At 49.5% G+C, this 9457-nt stretch overlaps 1 protein-coding gene across 1 annotated transcript in view; it reads left to right on the forward strand.

Annotated features, from left to right (window-relative positions):
- Nucleotides 1-9457, forward strand: part of MORN3 (MORN repeat containing 3) — a 24709-nt gene that overhangs the window by 1091 nt on the left and 14161 nt on the right. The gene's annotated exons all lie outside the window — the stretch shown is intronic.

Genomic DNA, 9457 nt, shown 5'->3' on the forward strand with positions numbered 1-9457 from the left:
TTTTTTTGAGGCGGAGTCTCGCTCTGTCGCCCGGACTGGAGTGCAGTGGCCAGATCTCAGCTCACTGCAAGCTCCGCCTCCCGAGTTTACGCCATTCTCCTGCCTCAGCCTCCCGAGTAGCTGGGACTACAGGCGCCCGCCACTTCGCCCGGCTAGTTTTTGTATTTTTAGTAGAGACGGGGTTTCACCGTGTTAGCCAGGATGGTCTTGATCTCCTGACCTCGTGATCCGCCCGTCTCGGCCTCCCAGAGTGCTGGGATTACAGGCTTGAGCCACCGCGCCCGGCCCAGAGCTTTTATTTTTAAATGTGACACTGCTGCTCACTCTAGTCTTTCAATTCCAGACTGTGTACTCTCTCTTTTTTTTTTTTTTTTTTTTGAGGGGACAAGGCCTTGCTCTGTCTCAGAAAAACAGGCTGGAGTGCACTGGTGCCTCGAGATCCTGCAGCCTCAAGATCCTGGGCTCAATCCTCCTGTCTCAGCCTCCTGAATTGCCGGGATTACAAGTGGGAGTCACTGTGCCTGGCTAGATTCTGTGCTCTTTGTTTTTTTTTTTTTTTTAAGACGGAGTTTCACACTTGTTGCCCAGGCTGGAGTGCAGTGGCACGATCTTGGCTCACCACAACCTCCACCTCCTGAGTTCAAGCAATTCTCCTGCCTCAGCCTCCAGAGTAGCTGGGATTACAGGCATGCGCCACTATGTCCGACTAATTTTGTATTTTTAGTAAGACGAGGTTTCTCCATGTTGGTCAGGCTGGTCTCGAACTCCCGACCTCAAGTGATCCACCCGCCTTGGCCTCCCAAAGTGCTGGGATTACAGGTGTGAGCCACTGAGCCCAGCCCGATTCTGTGCTCTTAACCACCCTGCTCTCCTGCCTTGCTGGGTTAAGTGCTTTGGAGTCAAATAAACCCGGGTTAGGATCCCAGTTCCAGGCTGGGGGCGGTGGCTCACATCTGTAATCCCAGCACTTTGGGAGGCCGAGGCAGGCAGATCACCTGAGGTCAGGAGTTCGAGACTACCTTGGCCAATATGGCGAAATCCCATCTCTACTAAAGAATTACAAAAATGGGCCAGGCGGGGCCAGGTGCGGGGCGCCACTGCACTCCAGTCTGGGCGACAGAGCGAGACTCCGTCAAAAAAAAAAAAAAAAAGGTGCCTGAGTGTATTTTTCAGTTCTTGTGGGTGGCATATGTTGTGGACAGAGCCCTGTGCACTGCACAACCCAGCTGTACTGCAGAGCAGCTGTGAAGCTTCAGGTAAGTCATTTCCTATTCACTGGGTCTTGGCCTCCCCATCTGTGACGGGACAGTGGGCTTCCATCTGTGTGCGTCTTGCCGTCCCTTAGACCTTGGAGGTGTAGACCTAATGCCGATGGGCCAGGGGCTGCAGAAAGCAGACATCAGAGAACTGAGGCCCCCTCTCTTCAAGACACATGCTTTGACCAAGCTGAAGTGAGTTGCTGTGGTATAAGCAGATCAGAAGTGGTCAAGACAGTCGTTATAGAAGTTGAGGACAGAGTGGCCTGGTGGGTCCCCACGCCGCTCATTCATTCGCTCCACAAACACTTACTGAACTCCCAATCCATTCCAGGCCCTGTGTGGGGCATCCAGCATGATCCTAGCCCTCAGGGAGCTTACTGTGTTGCAGAGAACCTGCCCAGGAAGGTAACGTGCTCATTTTACAGATGAGGCACATGGCGCTCAGAGAGAGGAAGTAACTTACTCAAGGTCAAGGGGCTACAGGTGGTGGCATCTGGATATGAAGGGGACCAGAGAGGAGACATGAAGGAGCCATGAGAACACAGACTGTGGGAGAGGTGATGTACCAGCTGAACCAGACAGGAGGAGGATGAGTTCACCAGGCAGGGGGTATGCCTGCTAGGCAGTGCAGTCAGAATTGGGGGATGCTCTGGAGGACTGAGAGGGTACTGGGCATGGCAGTGCATACCTGTAGTTCCAGCTACTCGGGAGGGTGAGGCGGGAGGATTGCTTGAGGCTAGGCATTGGAGACCAGCCTGGGCAACGTAGCAAGACCCCATCTCTGCAAAATAGAATACTTTTTTTTTTTTTTGAGACGAAGTTTTGCTCTTGTCACCCAGGCTGGAGTGCAGTGGCATGACCTTGACTCACTGAAACCTCCGCCTCCTAGGTCAAGCCTGATTCTCCTGCCTCAGCCTCCTGAGTAGCTGGAATTACAGGCATGTGCCACCACACCCAGCTAATTTTTGTATTTTTAGTAGAGACGGGGGTTTCACCATGTCGGCCTGGCTGGTCTCGAACTCCTGACCTCAGGTGATCCGTCTGCCTCGGCCTCCCAAAGTGCTGGGATTACAGGTATGAGCCACTGCACCCGGCCTTAGAAAATAGAAAACTTAAGGAATTAGCTAGATATGGTGGTATGCTCCTGTAGTCCCAGCTACTCAGGAGGCTGAGGCAGGAGGATCGCTTGAACCCAGGAGTTAAGAGAGGCTGCAGTGAGCCATGGTTGCGCCACTACACTCCAGAGTGAGACCCTGTCTCAAAAGAAAAGAAAAAAAAAAAAAGAAAAAGAAAAAAAGGAGACTGGAAACCAGTGTGGCTGCAATAGAGTGAGCAAGGGGAGAGAGACCGGGCAGGTCAGTAGCACCAACCATATAGGGTCTCACGGGCTGTGATGACATTTGCCTTTATCCCAGAGGCAAGCAGCAAATGGCTTAAAAGTGGGGGCTGGACAGGCACAGTGGTTCACGTCTGTAATCACAGCACTTTGGGAGGCTGATACAGGCAGATTATGAGGTCAGGAGTTTGAAGACCAGCCTGGCCAGCACAGTGAAACCTCGTCTCTATTAAAAAAATACAAAAAATTAGCCAGGCATGATGGCACACGCATGTAATCCCAGCTACTCGGGAGGCTGAGGCAGGAGAATTGCTTGTATCCAGGAGGCAGAGGTTGCAATAAGCCGAGATTGCGCCACTGCACTCCAGCCTGGGCAACAGAGTGAGACTCTCTCTCAAAAAAAAAAAAAAAAAAAGGGAGGGGGCCATGCTCGGTCACTGCTTACATCCTCACCATCCTAACACCCGGCGGGGAGGGGTGCACCACATATGTGTAGCATGAATAGTGAGTCCACATGAATTAGGAATAACCAAGTTCACACCGACTTCACAATTTGTATTGAGTACCTACTATGTGCCAGGAACTATGCTAAACTCTGTGGAAATGTAGCAGTGAAGAAAACAAAGATACCTGTTCTTATGAAGTGTATGTTTAGCAGGGCTAGACTGACAACAAATGATAAATATAATAAGTAAATAATATACTATGTTAGAGGTGGTAGGTATACATGTATGAAAACAGAAAAACCATAGGGTAATCTGAGTTTGCAGAATTAAATGGTGGTCTCAACTCAGTGAACAGATGAATTCTCAGTCAAGACTTGGAGGAGAGGGCCAGGCACGGTGGCTTACACCTGTTATCCCAGCACTTTGGGAGGCCGAGGTGGGTGGATCACGAGGTCGGGAGATGTGGACCATCCTGGCCAACATGGTGAAACCCTGTCTCAAGTAAAAATACAAAAAATTAGCCGAGCGTGGTGGCAGGAGCCTGTAGTCCCAGCTACTCGGGAGGCTGAGGCGGGAGAATGGTGTGAACCCGGGAGGCGGAGCTTGTAGTGAGCCAAGATTGTGCCACTGCACTCCAGCCTGGGTGACAGAGCCAGACTCTGTCTCGGGAAAAAAAAAAAAAAGAGACTTTGGAAGAGAGGGAGTAACTGAGTGGATGTTTGCAGGGACTAGGATAGAAGGTGGCGTGACCAGCTGGAGCAGAGGAACATACCTGGGGTGTTCAAGGAACAGCCAGGAGGACGGTGTGAGTGAAACAGAGTGAGGAAGAGGAGGAGGTCAGAGAGGTTGAGGGCTGGCAGGGCATGGTGGCTCACGCCTGTAATCCCAGCACTTTGAGAGGCCGAGGTGGGCAGATCACTGGAGGTCAGGAGTTCCACAGCAGCCTGGCCAGCATGGCAAAACCCAATCTACTAAAAATACAACAAATTAGCTGGGTCAAGTGGTGAACGCCTGTAATCCCAGCTACTAGGGAGGCTGAGACAGGAGAATCGCTTAAATCCGGGAGGTGGAAGTTACAGTAAGCCAAGATCATGCCACTGCACTCCAGCCTGAGTGCCAGAGCAAGACTCTGCCTCAAAAAAAACAGGCCCAGCGTGGTCCCTCATGCCTGAAATCCCAGCACTTTGGGAGGTCGAGATAGGCAGATTGCCTGAGGTCAGGAGTTCAAGACCAGCCTAGCCAACATGGTGAAACCCCATCTCTACTAAAAATACAAAAATTAGCCGGGCATGATGGCAGGTGCCTGTAATCCCAGCTACTTGGGAGGCTGAGACAAGAGAATTGCTTGAACCTGGGAGGAGGAGGTTACAGTGAGCTGAGATTGCGCCATTGCACTCCAGCCTGGGAGTTTCCAAGAGCGAAACTCCATCTTAAAAAAAAAAAAAAAAAAAAGAAAGTTGTGGGCTAAAGAAGGGTAGTCAGATCATACAGGACCTTGTCAGCCACGGTAAGAACTTTGGATTTGACTCTGTGACACAGGGAGGATTTAGAGCAGAGGAATGACATGATCTGATTCATGTCCTATAACACCCATGCTGGCTATTTTGTTGTGAATGAGGTGGGGGCAGCAAGACCCCTCAGAGGCCCTTGCAGACATCCACATGAGAGATGACAGCATCAGTAAATCAGGAGAACGAAGCACCCCATAAAAGCAAATTATTAGAAAGGCAGGAATAGAGCCAACCTCGGGGAAGGCTTAGAACAACTTTGCCATCTTATTTCTGCTTCTCCCTGGCTGGCCTTTTTTCTCTCTTCCTGCAAGTATACCTCTGCATGATACACATGTCTGCCAGCATCTTAGTGACAGGATGGAGGAATCCCCTTCACTTCCTGATGTAGTTTCATTTTGTTTGAGACAGAGTTGTGTTCTGTCGCCCAGGCTGGAGTGCAGTGCTGCGATCTCGGCTCACTACAACCTCCGCCTCCCGGGTTCAAGCCATTCTCCTGCCTCAGCCTCCCAAGTAGCTGGGACTACAGGTGCGCACCACCATGCCCAGCTAATTTTGTATTTTAGTAGAGACAGGGTTTCACCATGTTGGCCAGGATGGTCTCGATCTCCTGACCTCATGATCCACCTGCCTCAGACTCCCAAAGTGCTGGGATTACAGGCATGAGCCACCGTGTCCGACCTGTTTATTTGTTTTGAGACAGAGTCTCACTCTCTCCAGGCTGGAGTGCAGTGGTGCAATCTCACTCACTGCAACCTCTGCCTCTGAAGTTCAAGCAATTCTCCTACCTCAACCTCCTGAGTAGCTGGGATTACAGGCACACACCACCACACCAGGCTAATTTGTGTCTATTTAGTAGAGACAGGGCTTAACCATGTTGCCTAGGCTAGTCTTGAACTTCTGGCCTCAAGTGATTCACCTGCCTCAGCCTCCCAAATTGCTGGGATTACAGGGGTGAGCCGCCGTGCCCAGCCTTAGGTCTCCAAATCTTGTACATCTTATAACAAAAAGTATGCACCCTTTGACAGAACATCTCCACATTTTCCCCACCCCACCAGCCCCTGGTAACTGCTATTTTACTGTTTCTATGAGTTTGACTTTTTTAGATTCCACATATAAGTAAAATCATGCAGTATTTGTCTTTCTGTGCTTGGCTTAATTTCACTTGGCATAATGTCCTCCAGATTCATCCATGTTGTCACAAATGGCATGTTTTCTTTCTTTCTTTCTCCTTTTCCTTCCTTCCCTTCCTTCCTTCCCCCGTCCCTCCCCCTGACCCCTTTCTTCCTTTCTTTCTTTCTTTCTTTTTTTTTTTTTTTTGAGGCGGAGTCTCGCTCTGTCGCCCGGGCTGGAGTGCAGTGGCGCAATCTCGGCTCACTGCAAGCTCCGCCTCCCGGGTTCACGCCATTCTCCTGCCTCAGCCTCCCGAGTAGCTGGGACTACAGGCGACCGCCACCTCGCCCGGCTAGTTTTGTATTTTAGTAGAGATGAGGTTTCACTGTGTTAGCCAGGATGGCCTCGATCTCCTGACCTCGTGATCCGCCTGTCTCGGCCTCTCAAAGTGCTGGGATTACAGGCTTGAGCCACCGTGCCCAGCCCCTTTCTTCCTTTCTTGGAGTCTCACTCTGTCACCTGAGCTGGAGTGCAGTGGCACGACCTTGGCTCACTGCAACCTCTGCCTCCCAGGTTCAAGTGATTCTCCTGCCTCAGCCTCCAGAGTAGCTGGGATTGCAGGTATGCACCACCACGCCCAGCTAATTTTTGTATTTTTAGTAGATACCAGGTTTCACCATGTTGGCCAGGCTGGTCTCGAACTCCTGACCTCAAGTGATCAGCCTGCCTTGGCCTCCCAAAGTGCTGGGATTACAGGAAGGGCCACCGCCTCCCACCCCCCTAAGGTTTTTTTTTTTTTTTTTTTTTTTTTTGAGATTGAGAGAGAGAATCTCACTCTTGTTGCCCAGGCTGGAGTGCAATGGTGTGATCTCGGCTCAGCTCACTGTAACCTCCACCTTCCAGGTTCAAGCAGTTTTCCCACCTCAGCCTCACAAGTAGCTGAGATTACAGGCACCCACCACCACACCCAGCTAATTTTTTATATTTTTAGTAGAGATGGGGTTTCACTGTATTGGCCAGACTGGTCTCGACCTCCTGACCTCAGGCAATCCACCAGCCTCAGCCTCCCAAAGTGCTGGGATTACATGTGTGAGCCACCGCACCCAGCCCCCCCATAAGATATTCTTACACCCATTTTATAGCTGAGGTATCTGAGGCTCAGAGAGACCCAAGGAATTAACTTACTTGGTTAAGGTCACAAAGCTCAGAAGGATAATGTTGAATTTGTTGCTGGGTTACCAAGGACCCAGACTTGAATTGGCCAATATAGGTACTCCACAAATATTTTATTCATCCTTTCATTAAATATGTATTAAGCTGGGTGCAGTGGTGTGTGCTTGTATTCCCAGCTCTTCAAGAGGCTGAGAAGGGAGAATCTCTTGAGCTCAAGAGTTCAAGACCAGCCTGGGCAACATAGCAACACCCTATCTCTAAAAGAAAGAAATGCCTGGTGTGGTGCCTTGTGCCTGTAATCCCAATACTTTGGGAGTCCCAGGCAGGAGGATTGCTTGAGCCCAATAGTTTGAGACCAGCCTGGGCAATATAGAGAGACTCCACCTCTATAAATTTTTTTAAAAAATTAGCCAGGTGGAGTGGCATGCACCTGTGGTCTCAGGTACTCAAGAGGCTGAGGTGGAAGGATCATTTGAGCCTGGGTGGTTGAGGCTGCAGTGAGCTGTGCACGTTAGCCTAGGCAATACAGCCAGTCCTTTCCTGTCTAAAAACAAAAAACTGGGTGCAGTGGCTCATGCCTGTAATCCCAGCACTTTGGGAGGCCGAGGCGGGTGGATCATCTGAGGTTGGGAGTTTGAAACCAGCCTGACCAACATGGAGAGACCCTGTCTCTACTGAAAATACAAAATCAGCCGGGTGTGGTGGTGCATTCCCATAATCCCAGCTACTAGATGGGCTGAGGCAGAAGAATTGCTTGTACCTAAAAGGTGGAGGTTGCAGTGAGCCAAGATCGAGCCATTGCACTCCAGCCTGGGCAATGAGAGCGAAACTCCGTCTCAAAAAAAAAAAAAGGGCTGGGCACGGTAGCTCAAGTCTGTAATCCCAGCACTTTGGGAGGCCGAGATGGGCGGATCACAAGGTCAGGAGATAGAGACCATCCTGGCTAACACAGTGAAACTCCGTCTCTACTAAAAAATACAAAAAAAAAAAAAAAAAACTAGTCGAGTGTGTTGGCGGGCGCCTGTAGTCCCAGCTACTCAGGAGGCTGAGGCAGGAGAATGGCGTAAACCCGGGAGGCAGAGCTTGCAGTGAGCTCAGATCCGGCCACTGCACTCCAGCCTGGGCGACAGAGCGAGACTCCGTCTCAAAAAAAAAAAAAAAAAAAGTCTGGGCACGGTGGCTCATGCCTGTAATCCCAGCATTACAGGAGGGGCCAAGGCAGGCAGATCACAATGTCAGGAGTTAGACACCAGCCTGGCCAATATGGTGAAACCACATCTCTACTAAAAATACAAAAATTAGCTGGGCATGGTGGCGGGCGCCTGTAATTCTAGCTACTGGGGAGGCTGAGGCAGGAGAATCTGTTGAACCCAGGAGGCGGAGGTTGCAGTGAGCTGAGATCACAACACTGCACTTCAGCCTGGGTGACAGAGCAAGACTCTATCTCAAAAAAAAAAAAAAAAACAATTAACAGGTATTAGTCACCTACAACATGCTATCGGGGGAACCCCCCGCCCAGATATTCAACATGGGTTCTTTTCTATTTTGCTAAGTGTCAACTGGTCTGAGAAATAAAGGGAAAGAGTACAAAAGAGAGAAATTTTAAAGCTGGGTGTCTGGGGGAGACATCACACGTTGGCAGGTTCCATGATGCTCCTGAGCCGTAAAACCAGCAAGTTTTTATTAGCGACTTTCAAAAGGGGAGGGAGTGTACGAATAGGTTGTGGGTCACAGGGATCACATGCTTCACAAGGTAATAAAATATCACAAAGCAAATGGAGGAAGGGCGAGATCACAGGACCACAGGATGGGGTGAAATTAAAATTGCTAATGAAGTTTCGGGCACGCATTTTCATTGATAACATCTTATCAGGAGACAGGGTTTGAGAACAGACAATCTGTCTGACCAGAATTTATTAGGGGGGAATTTCCTCATCCTAATAAGCTTGGGAGCGCTACAGAAGACCGGGGCTTAGTTCATCCCTTTGGCTTCGACGGTAAAAGACAGCCGCCCCCTAAGGGGCCATTTAGAGGCCTACTCTCAGGGGCGCATTCTTTTTCTCAGGGATGTTCCTTGCTGAGAAAAAGAATTCAGCGATATTTCTCCTATTTGCTTTTGAAAGAAGAGAAATGTGGCTCTGTTCTGCCCGGCTCACCAGCAGTCAGAGTTTAAGGTTATCTCCCTTGTTCCCTGAACATTGCTGTTATCCTGTTCTTTTTTCAAGGTGCCCAGATTTCATATTGTTCAAACACACGTGCTGTACAAACAATCTGTGCAATTAATGTAATCATCACATGGTCCTGAGGCGACATTCATCTTCCTCAGTTTACGAAGATGATGGGATTAAGAGATTAAAGACAAGACAGGCATAGGAAATCACAAGGGTATTGATTGGGGAAGTGGTAAGTGTCCGTGAAATCTTCACAATTTATGTTCAGAGATTGCAGTAACGACAGGTGTAAGAAATTATAAAAGTATTAATTTGGGGAACTAATAAATATCCATGAAATCTTCACAATTTATGTTCTTCTGCCACGGCTTCAGCCGGTCCCTCCATTCAGGGTCCCTGATTTCCCGCAACAACATGCCAGGCACAGTTTTTTTTTTTTTTTTTTTTTTTT

Source organism: Rhinopithecus bieti, unplaced genomic scaffold, assembly GCF_001698545.2.
Source record: "Rhinopithecus bieti isolate Rb0 unplaced genomic scaffold, ASM169854v2 scaffold_6776, whole genome shotgun sequence".
NCBI classification, from domain to species: Eukaryota; Metazoa; Chordata; class Mammalia; order Primates; family Cercopithecidae; genus Rhinopithecus; species Rhinopithecus bieti.